At 42.4% G+C, this 25,378-nt stretch overlaps 1 protein-coding gene across 1 annotated transcript in view; it reads left to right on the top strand.

Annotated features, from left to right (window-relative positions):
* Positions 1-2,902: 2,902 nt before the first annotated feature.
* Positions 2,903-25,378, top strand: part of LOC149435836 (interferon-induced very large GTPase 1-like) — an 87,200-nt gene continuing 64,724 nt past the window's right edge. The window contains exon 1 of the mRNA XM_089662369.1: positions 2,903-3,082. The gene's annotated coding sequence lies outside the window, so the exon portion shown is untranslated. The remainder of the gene's footprint in view (positions 3,083-25,378) is intronic.

The raw sequence follows: 25,378 nt of genomic DNA, 5'->3' as shown, positions 1-25,378 counted from the left end.
TTGCTCAGCGATGTGCTAACTTGGCGCTCTATTTCACATTTCAGTGCTTTTGGTTTGATTATATTATTGAATTAAATGTAATATTATTATATTATTATTTTTTATGATTATTTATTAAATTATAATTTATGATTTCGTGTTTCAAGTTTTATCATACCCGGGATGTTTACTAGACTCTTGTTCGGACAGATTTCAGTGAGTTATTCCTACAAATTACAGGCCTACAATAAAAAAAATACATATTTCCATGCAAAAAAATGTACCGCTTTCAGCACCAAAAATCTGAAATAATCATACCCAGGGGGGTTAAGGTGCAGCCCACTCATCTGATCATCCTTGTGGTATCCTTGACATGCACAATTGGTCCTATATGCACCTCTTCCCTTTATATGATGGCTGCAATACATCTACTTCCTCTCCTCCACTCCACAGGTGGGCACAGATATATTCTCCAGAGATCAAACAAAAACTAAGAGTGTTCTCCATTTAATATGTTTATTTAAGATGAAAATATACACTCACAATAAAAAGTGCGCAAGACCTGTGAACAAGAATAAAAACTCATCCAGAGCCTGCCTCTGTCACCCTCCGTGTAGTCAGCATCTCTATCACATTTGCTGGTCGCAATGTGATAATGTTATTCAAGTTCCCTGAATATTTACAACTTTTTGTAACTTTAATTTTTATTGTTTCATCACAAATAGACACAATTTAAAATGTACAAATATTTACTATTGATGAACGCAATACAAAGTTTCAGTTTTTAAATTTAGTAGGAATTTGTCAAGTTTTACTGTGTCTGCTAATGACGATGTTGCTCTCTTTTGAACAAAAATGCTGTTTTCATAAATATTTGCACAACTATCATGACACTTGAAGATCAGTAGCGCCATCTGTTTATTCTCCAGGTTCTGTGCTTTCAGAAATGTGTGGTTTGAGGAGCTTTTAAGTCCTCCTGCACACGGGACGTTTTTACAGCGGCTGTTTTTGGCTTTTGACGTTTTTTTCTACAGCCAATAAACTCCCCAACATGTTATCCTATGTGAACAAAATAACATAAGGGTATGCGCTAAAATAAAAAATAAATAATATATATATATATATATATATATATATATACATACATATATCTATCACCATATATTAAGTGTCCAAATATATATATAATATATGGTGATATATATATATATATATATATATATATATATATATGTATATATATATATATATATATATATTTATTTATTTTTTTATTTTTTTTATTTTAGCGCATACCATTATGTTATTTTGTTCACTTTGCCAAATTAATTTTTGTATATATATATATATTTTTGGTGGGTGTTGCTGCTGACACGTAGTTTGTTATTTTCAGATAGTGTGGCGCTTTTTCTATTTTATTTTTGTATGTTATCCTATGTGTCCATGCATACATGCAGAGATGTTTCTTGGCTGGAAACAAACTCAGGACAAGTAGGTTTTTTGGAGGAGTTTTTTAGCTGTAAAAAGCTCTAACGCTGAAAAACACAGCAAAATGTGGTAAAATGCAGTGAAACGCCACAAACAGGCATTTTTCTCTGTTTTTTTTTTACAAACAAAATGCTAAAAAACGCAAACACGGAAAAACTCGGGAAACCGCCGCTAATCGTGGCAAAATGCCGCTAAATGCTAATGCAAAAACACTAAAACAAAGCTGAAAAACTCAGGTTTTTAATGTGACTTTACACAGCTAATGTTACCAGCATTATCACAGCACCCCTTGTCCATGAGGACTAAGGTGTCCTTTTATGACACAGAGAATAGCTGCGATTCAACGGATCTCAGCTATTCTCTGGTCATTCACAGTTTATAACACTCAGGAGATCCTGTCAGCCCTTCTCTGGAGATCTGTGTTCTCCGTCCAGATTCTCCAGCCCAGAGCTGGAGAATCAGAGGGACCGAAAACTAAGCAGAGATAATTTACCTCTGCTTAGTAAACTGATCTTTTACTACAATCTGGAGAGATTATAGTAAAATGAGCCGTTTTTCAGAGTTTGTAGACCGTTATCCAGCGTTTGGAAACCGTTCTTCCTTCGTTCGGAGAACTGCTTCATAAACTGCATTCACAGGAGAACTTTGTTCTCCGAGAATGCCGGAGAACTGAGCAGCGATCTATTACCTCTGGTTCACAAACGGACACCTAAAACATTTGAAAGCTGTAATTAAAAAACGATAACCTCCAGATTTTTAGAGTAAGTTGCTTATTTATAGCTTTGCGTGCTTTCAATTTTCACATTTTTGTTTTTAAAAGACACAATTTAAAATGTACAAATATTTGTTATTGTTATTGGGCAGCACAGTGGCTAAATGGTTAGCACTTCCACCTGGCAGTACTCGGGTCGTTGGTTCAAATCCCAACCACGGCACCACCTGCCTGGAGTTTGCATGTTCTCCCTTTGCCTGCATGGGTTTCCTCCGGGTACTCCGGTTTCCTCCTACTCTCCAAAGACATGCTGGTAGGTGAATTTGCTCCTGTCTAAATTGGCCCTAGTATGTGTATGTATGAATGTGATTTAGGGACCTTAGATTGTACGCCCCTTGAGGGTTAGGGACTGATGTGAATGTACAATATATATGTAAAGAGCTGTGGAAATTGACGGCGCTATATAAGCACCTGAAATAAATAAAATACATTTATTAACTCAATGTAGTATTATTTTTTATACTTAGTAGGCTTTTAGGAGGAAACAAGGGTAAAATTGCAAAAACGGTCTGACCACCTGAATTTTAAATAAAGAACATGGCCTGAGAGTGAAAGGGTTAATCGTTGAGTTGCTGAATTGCAGAATCCACACCTCGGCATACGAGAATGTTATTACAATAGAATGAAACTAAAAGAATCATTTTCGCTGAGCAGAAAGCACGGAGTAAGATTCAGGAAGGAAGTCAGCACTCGGACAAAAAAACGGTGTAAATTGTGCATAATACCAGCATTTACTAAATAATAATAATAGTAAGATGTGGAATCCAAGGACCAAATACATGAGAGTCTGGGATAAAGCAGAGAGTTGTCTATTCTGATTTGTTTATCGTGAAAAGAAGAAAGGTAAGGGATTTCAAGTGACTATTTACATAGATACTTACGTGGATATGTATGTGCTTGTATACAGTGTGTGTGGGTATACATTTATAATTGTGCATCATGATTAATATACATATATATGTTTCTTATCTGATTAACATTCGAACTGAATGTGTGAGTACTAGAAACTGTATAATGGAGACTGGATACAATAAACTGGCTGAAAATAAGAAAGTGAAAAGTGTGTGAAGTGTATTGTGTAGAATACGGCTGTCAAGGTTTCTATTTCATATACAAAAGTATTTTAAACCTAAAACTACATATAAAGATTTCTCTTGTAGAAGAAACTGTTGCCAACTCTTTATTCCAGCTATTTCTACACAAAACTATTTATCATAGCACTACTCCGGCACCACAAAATATCACCCAGGGACTGCACAGACCTCCACATTGTGTCCCTGCCTTTATTAAATACCCCCTATGTATAGATATTTAAAAGAATAATAATACGGTTGTGTGGAAATAGCTGTGATTAGAAAAAAAAAATTCTATACACTTGTTAGAGTAGATGTATGGAAATTGCCATTGCTGAATTGTTTTTAACCATTTCCATACCGGGCAATTGTACACCTTCCTGCCCAGGCCAGTTTTCAGGTTTCAGCGCTCTCACACTTTGAATGACAATTGCGCGGTCATACAACATTGTACCCAAACTAAAATTTTATCATTTTCTTCACACAACTAGAGCTTTCTTTTGGTGGTATTTAATCACCGCTGGGGTTTTTATTTTTTGCTAAATTAACAAAAAAAGACCAAACATTTTGAAAAAAAAAACATTTTTCTTCGTTTCTGTTATAAAAGTTTGCAAATAAATAATTGTTCTTCATAAATTTAGGCCGAGATGTATTCTGCTACATGTCTTTGGTGAAAATAACCCAAATTAGGATGTATTATTTAGTTTGTAGGAAAGTTATAGAGTTCACAAACTATGGTATAGATCTGAATATTGATCAATCCTGAAGTACTGACGGCCAATCTAATTTCTTGAGGTCCAAGAATGTCAGAACAGTACAGATATCCCCAAATGTCAGAACGGTACAGATACCCCCCAAATGTCAGGACAGTACAGATATCCCCCAAATGTCAGAACAGTACAGATATCCCCCCAAATGTCAGGACAGTACAGATATCCCCCAAATGTCAGGACAGTACAGATATCCCCCAAATGTCAGAACAGTACAGATATCCCCCAAATGTCAGAACAGTACAGCTATCCCCCAAATGTCAGAACAGTACAGATATCCCCCCAAATGTCAGGACAGTACAGATATCCCCCAAATGTCAGGACAGTAAAGATATCCCCCAAATGTCAGAACAGTACAGATATCCCCCCCAAATGTCAGGACAGTACAGATATCCCCCAAATGTCAGGACAGTACAGATATCCCCCAAATGTCAGAACAGTACAGATATCCCCCAAATGTCAGAACAGTACAGATATCCCCCCAAATGTCAGGACAGTACAGATATCCCCCAAATGTCAGAACAGTACAGATATCCCCCCAAATGTCAGGACGGTACAGATATCCCCCAAATGTCAGGACAGTACAGATATCCCCCCAAATGTCAGGACGGTACAGATATCCCCCAAATGTCAGGACGGTACAGATATCCCCCAAATGTCAGGACAGTACAGATATCCCCCAAATGTCAGGACGGTACAGATATCCCCCAAATGTCAGGACAGTACAGATATCCCCCAAATGTCAGAACAGTACAGATATCCCCCCAAATGTCAGGACAGTACAGATATCCCCCAAATGTCAGGACAGTACAGATATCCCCCAAATGTCAGAACAGTACAGATATCCCCCAAATGTCAGAACAGTACAGATATCCCCCCAAATGTCAGGACAGTACAGATATCCCCCAAATGTCAGAACAGTACAGATATCCCCCCAAATGTCAGGACAGTACAGAAATCCCCCAAATGTCAGGACAGTACAGATATCCCCCAAATGTCAGGACAGTACAGATATCCCCAAATGACCCCTTTTTGCAGAGTAGACAGTCCGACGTACTTCATAAGAGGAATGGCGAGTTTTTTGAAGTTGTATTTTTTTGTCATAATTTTTTGGAAAATGAAAAAATTAAAAAAATAATTTTCACTATTTTTTTTTACATACTGTCACCAGTGCAGTACAGCGTCATCATATAACTGGCATGGCGGTGAACAGGGACACTGACTGGTGACAGTATGAAAAAAAAAAAAATATATATATATATATATTTTTTTTTATTATTTTTAATTTTTTATTACATTTTTTTTTATTTTTGTTAAGATTTTTTTTTCATATTTTACTATGACCAAAGTAGTACAATGTTACCATAGTAACATTGTAACATTGTACTACTTTGGGGAAGTGATCAGTATTTTTTTTTTTTTTACACAATTTGCTTATAGCAAAGAATTACTTTGCTATAAGCAAGCATTTACCTGAATGACATCGATTCATTCAGAGGTTTTTTTTTTTTTTTTTTGTGCTTAGCTGTGATTTGGCCACAGCTAATCACATGGCATGTGCATGTGACCAGCTGTGACCATTCACAGCTAGGCACTAGTATACAATGGATGGCATGAATGAAGCCATCCATTGTATACAACTGTCATGTGACCTGCTGTGATTGGTCACAGCAGGTCACATGGTACCGGCAACGGGGGCCGATACTCAGATCTGTCATCGACCGTGTCCGAGGTGCACGGCCGGTGACAGATCACGCCGCTGCGCGGCTCTGCAAGCGTGAAAACTGCAAATGGTGTCCACCCGGAAATCCGAAGCATTTTGCGGCCACCAAACGGCTATAGGCCGGGCGGCTAATGGTTAAACAGAAACTGTAAAGGTCTACTCACATCTAACCTGCATCAGGCCATGCATTAACTAGCTTTGCATACAGGCTGCCTACTCATTTGTATGGGCTGCCAACACGCTACAGCAAAATGAAAATTGGATATGCATCATTTTTGTAACACAACACATTGCCACACACAATAGTGCATTTATGTTATGCAGTGTATCACAATTCACAGTGCGGCATTACCATGCACTGCAATAGACAAAAACACAGATGCATTTTCTCAGTGCTTTGCGGTGTCATTACAAGCGGTGTGTGGTACATTGCCATGCAATATTGTGTATTTGTTTTTTTACATTTTTATGTTTGTAAACTGTTTTACAGTGGCTATAAAAAGTCTACACACCCCTGTCAAAATGTCAGGTTTCTGGGATGTAAAAAAAATGAGACAAAGATAAATCATTTCAGAACTTTCTACACCTTTAATGTGACCTATAAACTGTACAACTCAGTTGAACAACAAACTGAAATCTTCTAGGTGGAGGGAAGTAAAAATAAAAAACTAACGGTTGCATAAGTGTGCACACCTTTACACTAATCCTTTGTTGAATCCCCTTTTGATGTGATTCCAGCACTCAGTCTTTTTGGGGAGGAGTCTATCAGCACGGCACATCTTGACTTGATAAATAAGTAAATATAATGGCGCCTATGGAAAAAATGTGGGTCACTAACTGATATACCAGCTGCAAAATCCACCATAAAATAAATACAGTGTAAAAACAACACAAAAATAATTTGCGCTAGTAAATAGATATTACAATTATACCTGTGAGCAGAAAAATATAAATACTATCAAAGTGAGTAATAAAAATAAAAGTGCCCAAAAAAACAGTCCAAATTGAGATGTGTGATACAAATCCGAATAAAAAGTGCACCAAAGGAATATAAGAAGAAATATAAAAAAAGGATTTGATAAACACATTGGGGTTTATTTACTAAAGCTGGAGAGTCCAAAATCAGACTCCCTTCTGCATAGAAACCAATCAGCTTCTAACCTCAGCTTGTTCAATGAAGCTTTGGCAATGAAACCTGGAAGCTGATTGGTTTCTATGCAGAAGGGAGTCTGATTTTGGACTCTCCAGCTTTAGTAAATAAACCCCAGTGTGTCAAAACACTTTAAATTAGTACATAATTGTGATCCAAGTCTACTTACCTTTTATGGAATTGAGATGGTGAAACCCCATTGGAGGGGCTCTGATTTAGTTAATGAAATATCCAAAAAAGAAACGTATTGGATTTATGAGTTAAATTCTTTACAACCTTATGGGTTGAATATTGATATTGATTTGAATTGTTTTCTCACAAACTTTTGAGTTTACTTTTATATTTATTGTAATTTTGGACATCAATTGGCTATGTGATTTATTCTCATTTTAATTTTATTTATAATAAAGAATTTATTTTATATATAATTTTTGTAAGGTAGAGTTCCCCTTTTTTATATATAGTTTTTTTTTTTTATATTTGTACTGGCCCTTTAAATCACTGCGGAGAGATTTTTAGATATGTTTTTGATAGTGCAGTTTTTTCTCATTTGGACTGGCCCTTTATTTATAATTATTTGATTATATATATATTTTTTTTATATAATTTGATTATATTTCCTTTTTCCTCTTTTTTGCCCTTTGATGTTCAAAAGATCGTATGTGTTATGCGGTTTTGTTATTGCGGACATCTGTCATCATTGAGGCTGTTCGTTGCTTGATCCTCTATTGATGACAGCTGATCGTTCCCAGTACAGTGCATATTTAATGGGGTTGCGACGTCTCACATCCATCCGCTCCGTGAGGACGTCGATGACGAAACGCGTAGGGCGGGGCTTGATTGATGTGATGTCATTACACTTCCCAGCGATCTACTGTGAATCTGCCGAGTGGCTGGGTTCCTTGTCTTGTGATTCCTATATGCTGTTAATGCTGGTGTCAGCTGGGACACCTCTTTGAGTAAGTGCAATGAGTGCATAATAAATGAAGCTGGTTTTTAAATACTGCACCATGAAATTCTTGTCATTTCTTCCGAGTGTCTGGTATTACCCTTTTGGATACGATTAAAGTGATCCCTTGGAGAAGTGGATTTCCTCAGTGGTATTTAATTACAAAGCATTGCATCATTGAAATTGGTCAGCTGGGTTCTGCAGAATATTACTCCGTGAAGATACATCCATGAATGGTTCATTACTCCGATTATACCATCACCCCCAGAGCAACATATGCTTCTGTTTGTTATAGCTCTGGTGAGTTTATTTAGTGCTTGTGGTGGTGGACTGTCACAATTTGGTGCACATCTTGACTCGGCAATATTTGCCCGCTCTTCCTTGCAAAAACACTCCAAATCTGTCAGATTTCTGTCAAATCTGTCAGAATCTGTCACCCCACAGATTTTCCATCGGATTCAGGTCTGGGCTCTGGATGGGCCATTCCAAAACTTTCATCTTCTTCTGGTGAAGCCATTCCTTTGTTGATTTGGATGCATATTTTGGGTCATTGTCATGCTGAAAGATGAAGTTCCTCTTCATGTTGAGCTTTCTAGCAGAAGCGTGAAGGTTTTGTGCCGATATTGACTGGTAACATATCTTTTGGAATTATGGCCAAAAAGTTCAGCCTTGGTGTCATCAGACCACATGCTTTTGGGAAACTTCAGATGTGTTTTTGCAAAATGTAGCCGGGCTTGGATGTTTTTCTTTGTAAAAAAAATCTTCCGTCTTCCACTCTACACCATAGCCCAGACATATGACGGACACGGGAGATTGTTGTCACATGGACCACACAGCCAGGACTTGCCAGATATTCCTGCAGCTCCTTTATTGTTGTTGTAGGCCTCTTGGCAGGCTCCCAGACCAGTTTTCTTCTCGTCTTTTCATCCATTTTGGAGAGACATCCAGTTCTTGGTCATGTCACTGTAATGGAACATATTTTCTCCACTTGATGATGACTGTCTTTACTCTTCCATGATATATCTAATGCCTTGGAAATTCCCTAATTATCCTTTTTCTGACTTATACCTTTTAACAATGAGATTCCTCTGATGCTTTGGAAGCTCTCTGCGGACCATGTCTTTTGCTGTAGGATGTGAGTAAGAAAATGTCAGGAAAGACCTAATAGAACAGCTGAACTTCATTTGGGGTTAATCAGAGTCACTTTAAATGATGGTGGGTGTGTACTGACTCCTATTTAACATGATTTTGAATGTGATTGCTTCATTCTGAACACAGCTACATCCCCAGTTATAAGAGGGTGTGCACACTTATGCAGCCATATTATTTTAGTTTACATCCCCCCCTACAAGATTTCAGTTTGTTTTTCAATTGAGTTGTAGAGTTTTTAGGTCACATTAAAAAGTGGAAAAAGTTCTGAAATTATTTATTTTTGTCTCATTTTTTTACATCACAGAAACCTGACATTTTAACAGGGGGGGTGTAGACTTTTTATATCTTCTGTATATCTCTTTTTGGTTATACTTCCTGTTTGGAGACTCAGATGTCTGGCTAACACTGCAAACCCAGTTTCGAGCTTGTGAGTAGGGCACCCCCTCACTCGTGCACATGAAGGCCTCTACTCTCTTCTCTGGTGTACACGCTCACTAATGCCTGGGACAAGGCAGGACCGCGTTCAGGTGAGGTTCAACATTAAGGTGGATACACAAGGGAACAGCGCACCTAAGTGTAGCAATAGGTAATAACTTTAATGGCTAAAAGTTGGCAACTCACAGAAATAGAATGAGATTGCACTTGTATAGATGTAAGTTCTGCTGTACAAATCCGGGTGGACCCACTGGGAGTCTCTGCTACCAAAGTGGTGAGCCTGTGGTGGTGCTGATGGAATCCAGCAGTCCATGTGATGGTCTAAGGCTGAGAGACGCCGTAGGTTGAGCGATGACGTCACCTCCGGGTCAGCAAGCAGAGGGGACAGTATGCGTTTCGGAGCATGCATGCTCCTTCTTCAGGCCATAAGGGGAGCCATCTTTACTGTGGTATTTATGCCCAGGAGCTGTGAGAAGAACGCACTCGGATACAGACAATGAGGAGGCACCCCAACTTACATCATAATGCGCTAACATGTACAAGGATGATGAAAAATGTAAAGAACTAGTTTAAAAAACTAATATAAAAGGCAAATAAAATACTAATGAGACATTGTAAGACAATAAGAAATACATTAATATATTAAAAAAGGTGTTATATGTTACAACTAGTAATAGTTAATTAGTGATGAGCTGAATTACTTACAATTTGTTGGCAAATTCAATATGGGTCATGATGATAAGACCTTAAGGGTCCTGGGTAAGAGTGAACAATTCATTCATTAAACACTAGAGACTGCTCATGTGTTATCAAGAAAGAGGAAAGGAAAAAATGACAAGCAGAAAAGTAATGAAAATAGCAGACTAAATAGTAATAATAGTGTAACCATATAGGCTGGTCTGGAATTATATTAGAACATTAATCTGGAGTACATACTGTACATACTAACAGTGTCCAATTAAGGAGATTATATGATAAAATACAAGACCACTGATGTATAGGGTAACGAGTTTGAAGCCGAATTATAGAACAGTGTAGACTTTGAGTTCCTCAATCAGTCCACCAGGGGCTAAAGTATTCAATGTATAAATCCAATAGGTTCTCCTTAAAACACTCTGTGGAGGATGGATGCGAGGAATGGCTTTCAGGATTCAAACTGACAGACCCTCAGAAGATTTTCCATGATATTCTGTAAAAGTGCCTTGGGACACTGTGTTTATCAGAACCCTCTTCAATGAACCTCTGATGTTCCTCAAATCTCTTTTTCAAGGTGCACATTGTACTGCCTATATATAGCTTACCAGAAGGGCAGGACAGACAATGCACCACAAATTAGGTGGAACAGTTGAAAAAATGGGGTATCACATAAGTGGCATCTTTGTGGGTGAAGTCCTTTTGTCAATGCTGGACATGTGAGGCACCTCAACTTTTGGCACTGGTACATGCCTTTCAGGGCGAGGAAAGTGGGGGTATGGTTGTTAAAGTGGCTTTTACTGTTGTATCTACTGGGAGCAATTCTGCTTTTTATATTTCGTGTTCATCTGTATGAGACCTTCGGTTTATTAGTTAGAGAATTTTTGAGGTGGGGGTCCTCAAGAAGAATAGGCCAGTGATTTTGTAGTATAGGCTCTATTTGTCTAAATTGAGTAGGGAATTGAGTTGTAAATCTAATTGGTTGTGAGTCCCCATTGTTGATTGGTATGATGTCAGTATTCTCAGCAGATTCAAGATACTGTAGTACAGATAGACTGTCTCTACTAAAGTTTCCAAATACCCTTTATCAAGGAATTTTTGTTTTAGGTTTTGACTATGAGAGATGTAATCCTGTTGACGCGTGCAGTAGTGTTGCAGGTCCTGCTCAGCTGCACTCATTTGTTATCCGTCTGATGCCTCCTGCATTCTTGCCTCAACTCCCGTATGCTGTTCATCAAGATTTTAGAACATAATTGTATGTTTAACCACTTCAAGACCGGACACTTTCACCCCCTTCCAGTCCAGACCAATTTTCAGTTTTCAGCACGGTCACAATTTGAAGTATAATTACTCTGGCATGCAATGCTGTATCCAAATGAAATTTTTACAATTTTTTTGAGACAAAGAGAGCTTTCTTTTGGTGGTATTTATATACCACTGGGTTTTTTTTATTTTTTGCTATACAAACAAAAAATATTGAAAATTGTGAAAAAAAAACATGTTTTTCTTCAAAATCACATTTTGCGATTAAATATGCTTTCTTCATAAATTTTGACCAAATGTATTCTGCTACCCTTTTTGGTAAAAGTAACCCGAAAAAGTATATATTATTTAGTCCGTCTGAAAGTTATAGAGTTCACAAACCATGGTATATACAGTATTTCCCAGAAGTGAGTTCCCCCCCTCACATTTGTGTCAATATTTGATTCTTTCTTTTCATGTGACAACACTGAAGAAATGACACTTTGCTACAATGTCAGTGTACAGCTTGTATAACATGGAAATTTGCTGTCCCCTCAAATAACTCAACACACCGCCATTAATGTCTAAACCGCTGGCAATAAAAGTGTGTCCACCCCTAAGTGACAAGGTCCAAATTGGGCCCTAAAACGCCAGGACAGTAAAAATACCCCCCAAATGACCCCTTTTTGGAAAGTAGACAGTCTGAGGTATTTAATAAGAGGCATTGTAAGTTTTTTGAAGTTGTAATTTTTTGCCAACATTTTTTGGAACGTGATGAAAGCCGGAAAAATCTATTTTTTTTTCACAAAGTTGTAATTTTAACAAGTTTTTTCTCACACACAGCATAGGCGTACTTACATTTACACCCCAAAACACATTCTCTGACTCCTCCTGAGTATGGCGATAACACGTGTGAAACTGTTTCACAGGCTAGCCACATAGGGGGGCCTCATATCCAATAAGCATCGTTAGGCGTTCTAGGGGCAAAAATTACACATCTAATTTTTTGATTACCTATAAAAGTTTTGGAGGCCTTGGAGTATCAGGACAGTGGAAACATTTACAAAATGCCCACATTTTGGAAAGAGGCATGTGGGGCTTCTGAAGACTTAATTTTTTGCCACAAGTTTTTGGAAAGTATGGAAAGAAAATAAAAATGTATTTCTTTATGCAAAGTTGTCAATTAGTAAGATATTTCTAATACACAGCATCGGCATACTTAAAATTACACCTCAAAACCAGGGGCGGACTGACAACTCATGGGGCTCCCGGGCAATAGGGGATCATGGGGCCCTTGTGTCCTTGCCCACACTCAAACCACACCCAAAAAAGCCTATGATAGGTACCAGGGGCATCTCATGGGGCCCCCTACTGACCCAGGGCCCTCGGGCAGTGCCCGAGTTCCCAAATGGTCAGTCCGCCCCTGGTCAAAACACATTCTGCTACGCTTCCTGAGTATGTTGATACTACATGTGTGAAAACTTGTTTACAGCCTAGCCACATAGAGTGGTCCCAAATCCAATAAGCACCTTTAAGCACCATTACGCGTTCTAGGGGCAAAAATTATACGTGTACTATTTTTACTACTTATCACAATTTTGCAGGCCTTGAAGTACCAAGGCAGTGGAAACACTCAGAAATAACCACATTTTGGAAAGTAAACACACCAAGGTATCTTCTGAGAGGCATGTGGGGTCTTCTAAAGATTTCATTTTTTGCCACAAGTTTCTGGAAAATGAGGAAAGAAAATTAAATTGTATTTTTTTATGCAAAGTTGTCAGTTAGTAAGATATTTATAATACACAGCACAGGCATATTTAACATTACACCTCAAAACACATTTTCTAACTCCTCCTGAGTATGCTGATACTACACGTGTGAGATTTTTTTCACAACTGAGCCACATAGAAGGGCCCCATATCCAATAAGCACCTTTAGGGGTTCTAGGGGCAAAAATTACAGATCTCATTTCTTGACTGCCTATTGCATTTTTGAAAGCCCTGGAGCATCAGGACAGTGAAAACACCCATAAAGTGACCACGTTTTAGAAAGAAAACACACCAAGGTATCTTATAAGGGTCATGGGAAGTCTTCTGAAGACTTCATGCGTTTGCGACAAGTTTTTGGAAAATGAGGAATGAACATGAAAATGTATTTTTTAACGCAGAGTTGTCAATTAATAAGATATTTCTAATACACAGCATTGTAATACTTAAAATTACACTTTGAAATACATTCTGCTATTCCTCCTGAGTATGGTAATACCACATGTGTGAGAGTTTTTCACAGCCTAGCCACATAGAGGGGCCCCACGTCCAATAAGCATCTTTAGGCACTCTATGGGTATAAATTACACACCTACTGTAATTTCTTACATAGTTAGTCTGGCTGAAAAAAGACAAAAGTCCATCCCGTTCAACCATAAAGAAAAGAAAAGAAAGAAAAAAAAAGTTATAATCCTACTCCCACAATTGATCCAGAGGAAGACAAAAAACCCAGCAAAGCACGATCCAATTTGCTCCTGCAGGGAAAAAACATTCCTTCCTGATCCCCCGAGAGGCAATCGGATATTCCCTGGATCAACTTTCCCTATAAATGTTATATCCAGTTATATTCTGTGTATCCAAGAAAGAATCCAGGACTTTCCTACAGCAATCCACTGAGCTGGCCACAACCAACTCTGGAGGGAGTCTATTCCAGATTTTCAAAGCTCTTACTGTGAAGAAACCTTTCCATGTTTGGAGATTAAATTTCTTTTCCTCCAGACATAAAGAGCGCCTCCTTGTCCTCTGTAATGACCTCAGAGGGAATAACTACACCGAGTTCACTATATGAACCACTGATGTATTTATACATGGAGATCATATCCCACCCCCTTATGTATTATACATGGAGATCATATCCCCCCCTTATGTATTATACATGGAGATCATATCCCCCCTTATGTATTATACATGAAGATCATATCCCCCTTATGTATTATACATAGAGATCATATCCCCCCTTATGTATTATACATGGAGATCATATCCCCCCTTATGTATTATACATGGAGATCATATCCCCCCTTATGTATTATACATGGAGATCATATCCCCCCTTATGTATTATACATGAAGATCATATCCCCCCTTATGTATTATACATGGAGATCATATCCCCCCCTTATGTATTATACATGGAGATCATATCCCCCCTTATGTATTATACTTGGAGATCATATCCCCCCTTATGTAATATACATGGAGATCATATCCCCCCTTATGTATTATACATGGAGATCATATCCCCCCCCTTATGTATTATACATGGAGATCATATCCCCCCCTTATGTATTATACACAGAGATCATATCCCCCCTTATGTATTATACATGGAGATCATATCCCCCTTATGTATTATACATGGAGATCATATCCCCCTTATGTATTATACATGGAGATCATATCCCCCTTATGTATTATACATGGAGATCATATCCCCCCCCTTATGTATTATACATGGAGATCATATCCCCCTTATGTATTATACATGGAGATCATATCCCCCCCTTATGTATTATACATGGAGATCATATCCCCCCCTTATGTATTATACACAGAGATCATATACCCCTTATGTATTATACATGGAGATCATATCCCCCCTTATGTATTATACATGGAGATCATATCCCACCTTAAGTATTATACATGGAGATCATACCCCCCCTTATGTATTATACATGGAGATCATATCCCCCCTTATGTATTATACATGGAGATCATATCCCCCCCTTATGTATTATACATGGAGATCATATCCCCCTTATGTATTATACATGGAGATCATATCCCCCCTTATGTATTATACATGGAGATCATATCCCCCCCTTATGTATTATACATGGAGATCATATCCCCCTTATGTATTATACATGGAGATCATATCCCCCTTATATATTATACATGGAGATCATATCCCCCCTTATATATTATACATGGAGATCATATCCCCCCTTATGTATTATACATGGAGATCATACCCCCCTTATGTATTATACATGGAGATCATATCCCCCCTTATGTATTATACATGGAGATCATATCCCCCCCTTATGTATTATACATGGAGATCATATCCCCCCTTATGTATTATACATGGAGATCATATCCCGCTTATGTATTATACATGGAGGTCATATCCTCCCATTATGTATTATACATGGAGATCATATCCCCCCTTATGTATTATACATGGAGATCATACCCCCCTTATGTATTATACATGGAGATCATATCCCCCCTTATGTATTATACATGGAGATCATATCCCCCCTTATGTATTATACATAGAGATCATATCCCCCCTTATATATTATACATGGAGATCATATCCCCCCTTATGTATTATACATGGAGATCATATCCCCCTTATGTATTATACATGGAGGTCATATCCCCCCATTATGTATTATACATGGAGATCATATCCCCCCTTATGTATTATACATGGAGATCATACCCCCCTTATGTATTATACATGGAGATCATATCCCCCCTTATGTATTATACATGGAGATCATATCCCCCCTTATGTATTATACATAGAGATCATATCCCCCCTTATGTATTATACATGGAGATCATATCCCCCCTTATGTATTATACATGGAGATCATATCCCCCCTTATGTATTATAATGGAGATCATATCCCCCCCTTATGTATTATACATGGAGATCATATCCCCCCTTATGTATTATACATGGAGATCATATCCCCCCTTATGTATTATACATGGAGATCATACCCCCCTTATGTATTATACATGGAGATCATATCCCCCCTTATGTATTATACATGGAGATCATATCCCCCCTTATGTATTATACATAGAGATCATATCCCCCCTTATGTATTATACATGGAGATCATATCCCCCCTTATGTATTATACATGGAGATCATATCCCCCCTTATGTATTATACATGGAGATCATATCCCCCCTTATGTATTATAATGGAGATCATATCCCCCCCTTATGTATTATACATGGAGATCATATCCCCCCTTATGTATTATACATGGAGATCATATCCCCCCTTATGTATTATACATGGAGATCATATCCCCCCTTATGTATTATACATGGAGATCATATCCCCCCTTATGTATTATATATGGAGATCATATCCCCCTTATGTATTATACATGGAGATCATATCCCCCTTATGTATTATACATGGTGATCATATCCCCCTTATGTATTATACATGGAGATCATATCCCCCCTTATGTATTATACATGGAGATCATATCCCCCTTATGTATTATACATGGATATCATATCCCCCTTATGTATTATACATAGAGATCATATCCCCCCTTATGTATTATACATGGAGATCATATCCCCCCTTATGTATTATACATGGAGATTATATCCCCCCTTATGTATTATACATGGAGATTATATCCCCCCTTATGTATTATACATAGAGATCATATCCCCCCTTATGTATTATACATGGAGATTATAGCCCCCCTTAATCTACTTCTCAGTAGAGAATAAATTCAGTTCCTCTAATCTTTCCTCATAGCTGATCTCCTCCATGCCTCGTATCAGTTTAGTTGCCCTTCTCTGTACTTCCTCCAGTTCCCCAATGTTGTTTTTGTGAATTGGAGCCCAAAACTGAACTGCATATTCCAGATGAGGTGTTACTAATGATTTGTACTGGGGGGGGGGGGTTGTAAAATGATATCTCTCCCTCTGGATTCTATACCTCTTTACCTCTTTTAATACAAAAGAGGATTTTGCTCGCTTTAGAAACTTGGCAGCTTGGCATTGCTGCCATTATTAAACTTGTGATCTATCAGAACCCCCAGATCCTTCTCCACCATTGCCCCCCAGTTGTACCCCCCCTAGTATGTATGATGCATATTCTTAGCTCCCAAGTGCAGAACCTTACATTTATCAATATTAAACCTCATTGGCCCCATAGTCCCCCAATTACACAGAGCATTGAGGTCGGCTTGTAAGTTGGAGACATCCTGTAAGGACGTTATTCCCCGGCACAGCTTGGTGTCATCTGCAAAGACTGAAATGGGATTTATAATCCCAGACCCTATATTGTTTATAAATATATTAAAAAGTAAGGATCCCAACACTGAACCTTGGGGTACCCCACTAATAACACTGAACCCTGTGGTACCCCACTGACACCCTAGACCATTCAGAGTATGAATCATTAACCACTACTCTTTGAATACAATCTTTTAGCCAGTTTTCTATAATTTACATACAGATTTTTCTAAGTCTGTAGACTTTACCTTACACATTAGCCGTGTGTGGGGAACTGTGTCAAACGCTTTTGCAAAATCCAAGCATACCACGTCCACCGCCACCCCTCTGTCCAAGTATACCACGTCCACCGCCACCCCTCTGTCCAAGTATACCACGTCCACCACCACCCCTCTGTCCAAGTATACCACGTCCACAGCCACCCCTCTGGCCATGTATACAATGTCCACCGCCACCCCTCTGTCCAAGTATACCACGTCCACCACCACCCCTCTGTTCAAGTATACCACGTCCACAGCCACCCCTCTGTCCAAGTATACCATGTCCACAGCTACCCCTCTGTCCAAGTATACCACGTCCACCACCACCCCTCTGTCCAAGTATACACCGTTCACAGCCACCCCTCTGTCCAAGTATACACCGTTCACAGCCACCCCTCTGTCCAAGTATACCACGTCCACTGCCACCCCTCTGTCCAGGGTTTTGCTCACCTCCTCATAAAAAGAAATCGGATTTGTTTGACACCTTCTGTCTTTCATGAATCCATGCTGTCTGTTGCTTAAAATATTTTTTTCCAGTAAGAACTCATCTATGTGATCTTTTATTAAACTCTCCAGTATCTCCCCAACTATAGAAGTTACACTAACAGGTCTATAATTACTTGGTAAAGATTTTGACCCCTTTTTAAATATTGGCCCCACATTGGCCTTACACCAATCCAGTGGTACTATGCCAGTCATTAAAGAGTCCCTAAAAATTAGGAACAATGTCTTTGAAATGACAGAGCTCAATTCTTTAAGGACCCGTGGGTGTATGCCATCCAGTCCAGGGGCTTTATTCACCTTTATTCTGTCTAAATATTTTTGGATCATATCAATTGTGAGCCAATGTGGATCATCTGGAGCTGTGTCAGTACCACACCCATTATGGACAAGAGCTCCCCCATGCTCCTTTGTATACACAGAGCTAAAGGAGGTATTTAATAAATTTGACTTCTCTTTGTCCCCAGTCACCCCCTCTAGATGATTCTGTAAAGGGCCTACATGCTCGGACCGGACCTTTTTACTGTTAATATATTTGAAGAATTTTTTGGGGTTGGTCCTGCTATCTTTTGTAATCTGTCGTTCATTTTCAATTTTTGTGACCTTTATTTCCTTTTTGCATTTTTTTTATACTCTTTGTAACGTTTAAACGATGATAGTGTTCCTTCATGTTTATATTTAATAAAAGATCTTTTCTTATTATCTATAGCTTTTTTAACTTTGGCCGTAAGCCACATAGGTTTGATTTTTAGCCTTTTAAACTTGTTGCCCATGGGAATATATTTTGCAGTGTGTTCACATACAGTCTTTTTTAAAGAACTCCCATTTCTGTGTTGTGTTCAGTGATGCCAATATTCCCTCCCAGTCTAAATCTTGGAGAGCAGCTCTCAGCCTTGGAAAATTAGCTCTCTTGAAATTGAACATTTATTTTTCCTGTATGTGCTTGCTGTTTACATCTAACAATAAATGAAATCATGTTATGGTCACTGCTACCCAGATGTTCTTTTATATGGACATTCTTAATAAGCTCAGCATGGTTTGAGATTACCAGGTCCAGCAGAACATCATTCCTAGTAGGGGCTCTTGTAGTAGGTTTAAAGATGTTTGCCCTTCAACTGTTCTGCAGTACCATTTCTCCAGTCAGTTTCTGGATAGTTAAAATTCCCCATTATTATCCCTGTCCCAGCCCTTTTGATCTGTGCAAGGAGCTGAGTTTCCACTTCCTCATTAAGATTGGGAGGCCTATAACAAACTCCTATTATTACCTTTGTAGTATGCACCCCCATGTGCAGTTCCACCCATAATACTTCAGCCTTATTACACTCTCCATCACTTGACTACCTACTGTTACGTGATTGCCCACAGAGCACTATGTTCACTGCCCAGAAAGTACAACAGGTTGAACAAAGGGTAAGCTAAAGAGTACCTGTGGTTTCAGTACTGTAGTTGTCTGCAGAGGATGGGTGGCACTGGTGTTTCGCAAGAACATAGCCAGTGGGATGTGCAGATGTGTCAGTACTGGTGCCAAGCAGAGACATGGTCAAAGGATTGGTCCAGACAATCCCTGTGTTGTCTTAAATCCTACTGCTATAGTGGCAGGACAAAAGATCAGTCCAGGTGTCAGGCAAAAATCATGGTCGCTTAACAGGCTGAGGTCAGTTCAGATGGCAGGAAGAGACATATTTGATGAACAAGCCAGGGTCAGTTCAGTTGGCTGGCAGAGACAGGCAAATGAGTCCAGGCAGCAGGTAGAAATGTGGCAGGGAGATGGCAGATAGTAAAAAGGGAAATATCACCATACCTTCACCAATATCGAATTGAATTGTGATATTGACGGACGCACTCTCCTATACAGAGGCTAGGCTGGTCAGTAGAGATGAGCGAAGTATTTAAAAATTTGATTCGGCTGATTCGGCGAATTCGAGGAATAAATTTGATTCGCGTCGAATATATTCGCTGCAAATTTACCTTATAAAAAGGGTGTTTCTAGGCTTCAGAGAGCCTTTATATTAGTGCAGAACACTGTACCTTTAATTTAAATGCCCTTGGAGTCTGCTGGGGAAGAGAAATAATACTGTCAGTCAGTATGACATGCAGATGAGTGCCGTCGATCTTAGAATCACCGCACACCACACACTTCACTCATTTGGGCAGTCACGGGGCCAAAACCAGAGTGTGGAGCCACAGTGTGGCGGTGGAGGCAGCAGCAATGGGAGGCCATACAGCATCCTATGACAAAATGGAACCCACCAGCAGTGTGAGGAGACCTGAAAGTGGCACATGGCAGAGTGTGGCGATGGAGACAGCAGCAATGGGAGGCCGTACAGGGACCCATGACACACTCTGGACCTGGCAGCAGCATGAGGAGGCGGTACAGGGGCCCATGACAGATTACAAGCCTGGCAGCAGCATGAGGAGTCGGTACGGGGGCCCATGGCAGATTAGGGGCCTGGCAGCAGCAATGGGAGGCCATACAGCACCCTATGACAAAATGGAACCCACCAGCAGTGAGTGTGAGGAGACCTGAAAGTGGCACATGGCAGAGTGTGGCGATGGAGACAGCAGCAATGGGAGGCCGTACAGGGACCCATGACACACTCTGGACCTGGCAGCAGCATGAGGAGGCGGTACAGGGGCCCATGACAGATTACGGGCCTGGAAGCAGCATGAGGAGGCGGTACGGGGGCCCATGGCAGATTAGGGGCCTGGCAGCAGCAATGGGAGGCCATACAGCACCCTATGACAAAATGGAACCCACCAGCAGTGTGAGGAGACCTGAAAGTGGCACATGGCAGAGTGTGGCGATGGAGACAGCAGCAATGGGAGGCCGTACAGGGACCCATGACACACTCTGGACCTGGCAGCAGCATGAGGAGGCGGTACAGGGGCCCATGACAGATTACGGGCCTGGCAGCAGCATGAGGAGTCGGTACGGGGGCCCATGGCAGATTACGGGCCTGGCAGCAGCAATGGGAGGCCATACAGCACCCTATGACAAAATGGAACCCACCAGCAGTGTGAGGAGACCTGAAAGTGGCACATGGCAGAGTGTGGCGATGGAGACAGCAGCAATGGGAGGCCGTACAGGGACCCATGACACACTCTGGACCTGGCAGCAGCATGAGGAGGCGGTACAGGGGCCCATGACAGATTACGGGCCTGGCAGCAGCATGAGGAGTCGGTACGGGGGCCCATGGCAGATTACAGGCCTGGCAGCAGCAATGGGAGGCCCGTAATCTGCCAGCACCCTATGACAAAATGGAACCCACCAGCAGTGTGAGGAGACCTGAAAGTGGCACATGGCAGAGTCTGGCGATGGAGACAGCAGCAATGGGAGGCCGTACAGGGACCCATGACACACTCTGGACCTGGCAGCAGCATGAGGAGGCGGTACAGGGGCCCATGGCAGATTACGGGCCTGGCAGCAGCAATGGGAGGCCCGTAATCTGCCAGCACCCTATGACAAAATGGAACCCACCAGCAGTGTGAGGAGACCTGAAAGTGGCACATGGCAGAGTGTGGCGATGGAGACAGCAGCAATGGGAGGCCGTACAGGGACCCATGACACACTCTGGACCTGGCAGCAGCATGAGGAGGCGGTACAGGGGCCCATGGCAGATTACGGGCCTGGCAGCAGCATGAGGAGGCGGCACGGGGGCCCATGGCAGATTAGGGGCCTAGCAGCAGCAATGGGAGGCCATACAGCACCCTATGACAAAATGGAACCCACCAGCAGTGTGAGGAGACCTGAAAGTGGCACATGGCAGAGTGTGGCGATGGAGACAGCAGCAATGGGAGGCCGTACAGGGACCCATGACACACTCTGGATCTGGCAGCAGCATGAGGAGGCGGTACAGGGGCCCATGACAGATTACGGGCCTGGCAGCAGCATGAGGAGGCGGTACGGGGGCCCACGGCAGATTAGGGGCCTGGCAGCAGCAATGGGAGGCCATACAGCACCCTATGACAAAATGAAACCCACCAGCAGTGTGAGGAGACCTGAAAGTGGCACATGGCAGAGTCTGGCGATGGAGACAGCAGCAATGGGAGGCCGTACAGGGACCCATGACACACTCTGGACCTGGCAGCAGCATGAGGAGGCGGTACAGGGGCCCATGGCAGATTACGGGCCTGGCAGCAGCAATGGGAGGCCCGTAATCTGCCAGCACATAATGACAAAATGGAACCCACCAGCAGTGTGAGGAGACCTGAAAGTGGCACATGGCAGAGTGTGGCGATGGAGACAGCAGCAATGGGAGGCCGTACAGGGACCCATGACACACTCTGGACCTGGCAGCAGCATGAGGAGGCGGTACAGGGGCCCATGGCAGATTACGGGCCTGGCAGCAGCATGAGGAGGCGGTACAGGGGCCCATGGCAGATTAGGGGCCTGGCAGCAGCAATGGGAGGCCATACAGCACCCTATGACAAAATGGAACCCACCAGCAGTGTGAGGAGACCTGAAAGTGGCACATGGCAGAGTCTGGCGATGGAGACAGCAGCAATGGGAGGCCGTACAGGGACCCATGACACACTCTGGACCTGGCAGCAGCATGAGGAGGCGGTACAAGGGCCCATGGCAGATTACGGGCCTGGCAGCAGCATGAGGAGGCGGTACGGGGGCCCATGGCAGATTAGGGGCCTGGCAGCAGCAATGGGAGGCCATACAGCACCCTATGACAAAATGGAACCCACCAGCAGTGTGAGGAGACCTGAAAGTGGCACATGGCAGAGTGTGGCGATGGAGACAGCAGCAATGGGAGGCCGTACAGGGACCCATGACACACTCTGGACCTGGCAGCAGCATGAGGAGGCGGTACAGGGGCCCATGGCAGATTACGGGCCTGGCAGCAGCAATGGGAGGCCCGTAATCTGCCAGCACCCTATGACAAAATGGAACCCACCAACAGTGTGAGGAGACCTGAAAGTGGCACATGGCAGAGTGTGGCGATGGAGACAGCAGCAATGGGAGGCCATACAGGGACCCATGACACACTCTGGACCTGGCAGCAGCATGAGGAGGCGGTACAGGGGCCCATGGCAGATTACGGGCCTGGCAGCAGCAATGGGAGGCCCGTAATCTGCCAGCACCCTATGACAAAATGGAACCCACCAGCAGTGTGAGGAGACCTGAAAGTGGCACATGGCAGAGTGTGGCGATGGAGACAGCAGCAATGGGAGGCCGTACAGGGACCCATGACACACTCTGGACCTGGCAGCAGCAAGAGGAGGCGGTACAGGGGCCCATGGCAGAGTGGCGAAGCGTAAGCAGCTTAAATTGAAGGCCATACAGAGGCCTATGTTAAAAATAATAACATGTTTGGGGTATGATTCATGGCGGATTTAGTCAGTTGTGTCAGGAACTGGTGGTTGGAAATCCAGACTAATCCACGCCTGATTCATTTTCACAAACGTGAGTCTCTCCACACTTTGGGTGGACAGTCGTGTCCTCCGCGGAGTTACAATACCTCCTGCCGCACTAAACACGCGCTCCGATGCCACGCTACTGGCCGGGCATGACAGCCTTTCAAGGGCAAATTCAGCTAGTTGGGGCCAAAGGTCAAGTTTCGTTGCCCAGTAGTCAAGGGGATTGTCTACCTTGGTTGGCAGGGTGCTGTCCAAGTAGGCCCAAGCCTGTTGTTTGAGGTCCTGCTCCAGGTCCACCTGATGCTGCTGCTGCTGCGGCTGGTTAGTAGTTTCCTCACTGCGCTGGTGAAGAAAGCTACTCATCATCGACTGCAGACTGAGGCAGCCGCTGCTGGTGGAGCTGCCACTGCTCCTACCACCCCACCCCTCCCCTGCTGCCATGGCAGCGGAACGCGAGCGCACAGGGCCCACAGTGTCTGAGGATGGACGTTGGCGCAGAAAGGCAGAGACCAACTGACTACATAGGTGGTTTTTATAGTACGTTATTTTGGCCTCCCTCTCAGCAGGTGTGAAAAAGGCCACCATTTTGGAACGGTAGCGAGGGTCCAACAAGGTGGACAGCCAAAAGTCATCCCTCTGTCTGATGGTTATTATTCGGCTGTCGCTACGCAAGCAACCGAGCATGCTATGGGCCATTTGTGCCAAGGAATGCGAGGGACTCCCTGCCTCCATCTCCACAGCATACTGCCACGGTGCGTCTGGGTCCTCTGTCTCCTCCTCCTCCTCTACCAGATGCTCCTGCTCCTCCACTCCTGTCCGCTGAGTGGAAAAACCACCCATTTCACTCAATAATTCCTGAGCACCAATGTCCTCCTCTACCTCCTCCTCTTCTTCCTGTCCTGCCCCCACAGGGGTCATGTGGCGTTGAGATCTGTGCGCCACGTCTACCGCACCCTGACCAGCCATTGTTAACAGCATTTGTTCCAGGACGTGCAACAGAGGAATGACGTCGTTCATCCCATAGTCCTGCCGACTCACGAATAGCGTGGCCTCCTCAAAGGGCCTGAGCAAGCGGCAGGTGTCACGCATGAGCTGCCAATGGCTGACATCGAAGTTACACAGGGGAGTACCTTTATCCGCTTGTAACATCAGGAAATCGGTGATGGCCTTTCGCTGCTCGTAAAGGCGGTCTAACATGTGTAGGGTTGAATTCCACCTTGTTGCAACGTCGCAGATCAGGCGATGCTGTAGAATTCCGTTCTGCCGCTGCAGCTCAATGAGGGTGTGCTTTGCGGTGTAGGAATGGCTGAAATGCATGCAAAGTTTACGTGACATTTTAAGGATGTCTTGCAGTGGGATGGTGGATTTTAGGAACCGCTTGACAACCAGATTGAACACGTGAGCCATGCATGGCGCATGGCACAACCTTCCTTGACGCAGAGCAGACACCATGTTCTTTCCGTTGTCGGTCAACATGGTTCCGATTTTCAGTTTGCGCGGAGACAGCCATCTGTCGATTTCTCTGTTCATTACACTCAGAAGTTCCTCCCCTGTGTGACTACGTTCGCCAAGGCATACCAGGTGCAGCACAGCGTGACACCGTTGCGCCCTGCACATGTGATATGCCGGTCGGGTAATGGGACTTGGCACGGGGGTGGCGGCTGAGGACACGGCGGAAGAAGAGGTGGTAGAGGCGGACATGCTTGCTGGACCAAGGACGTGCAAACGTGGAGGCAAAAGCGGCGTGACCTGTCCAAGTTGC

The sequence above is a fragment of the Staurois parvus genome, unplaced genomic scaffold (genome assembly GCF_062004578.1).
Source record: "Staurois parvus isolate SC_StPar_1 unplaced genomic scaffold, SC_StPar_1.0 ptg001462l, whole genome shotgun sequence".
Taxonomy (NCBI): domain Eukaryota; kingdom Metazoa; phylum Chordata; class Amphibia; order Anura; family Ranidae; genus Staurois; species Staurois parvus.
This window is presented reverse-complemented; position numbering and strand designations above follow the sequence as displayed.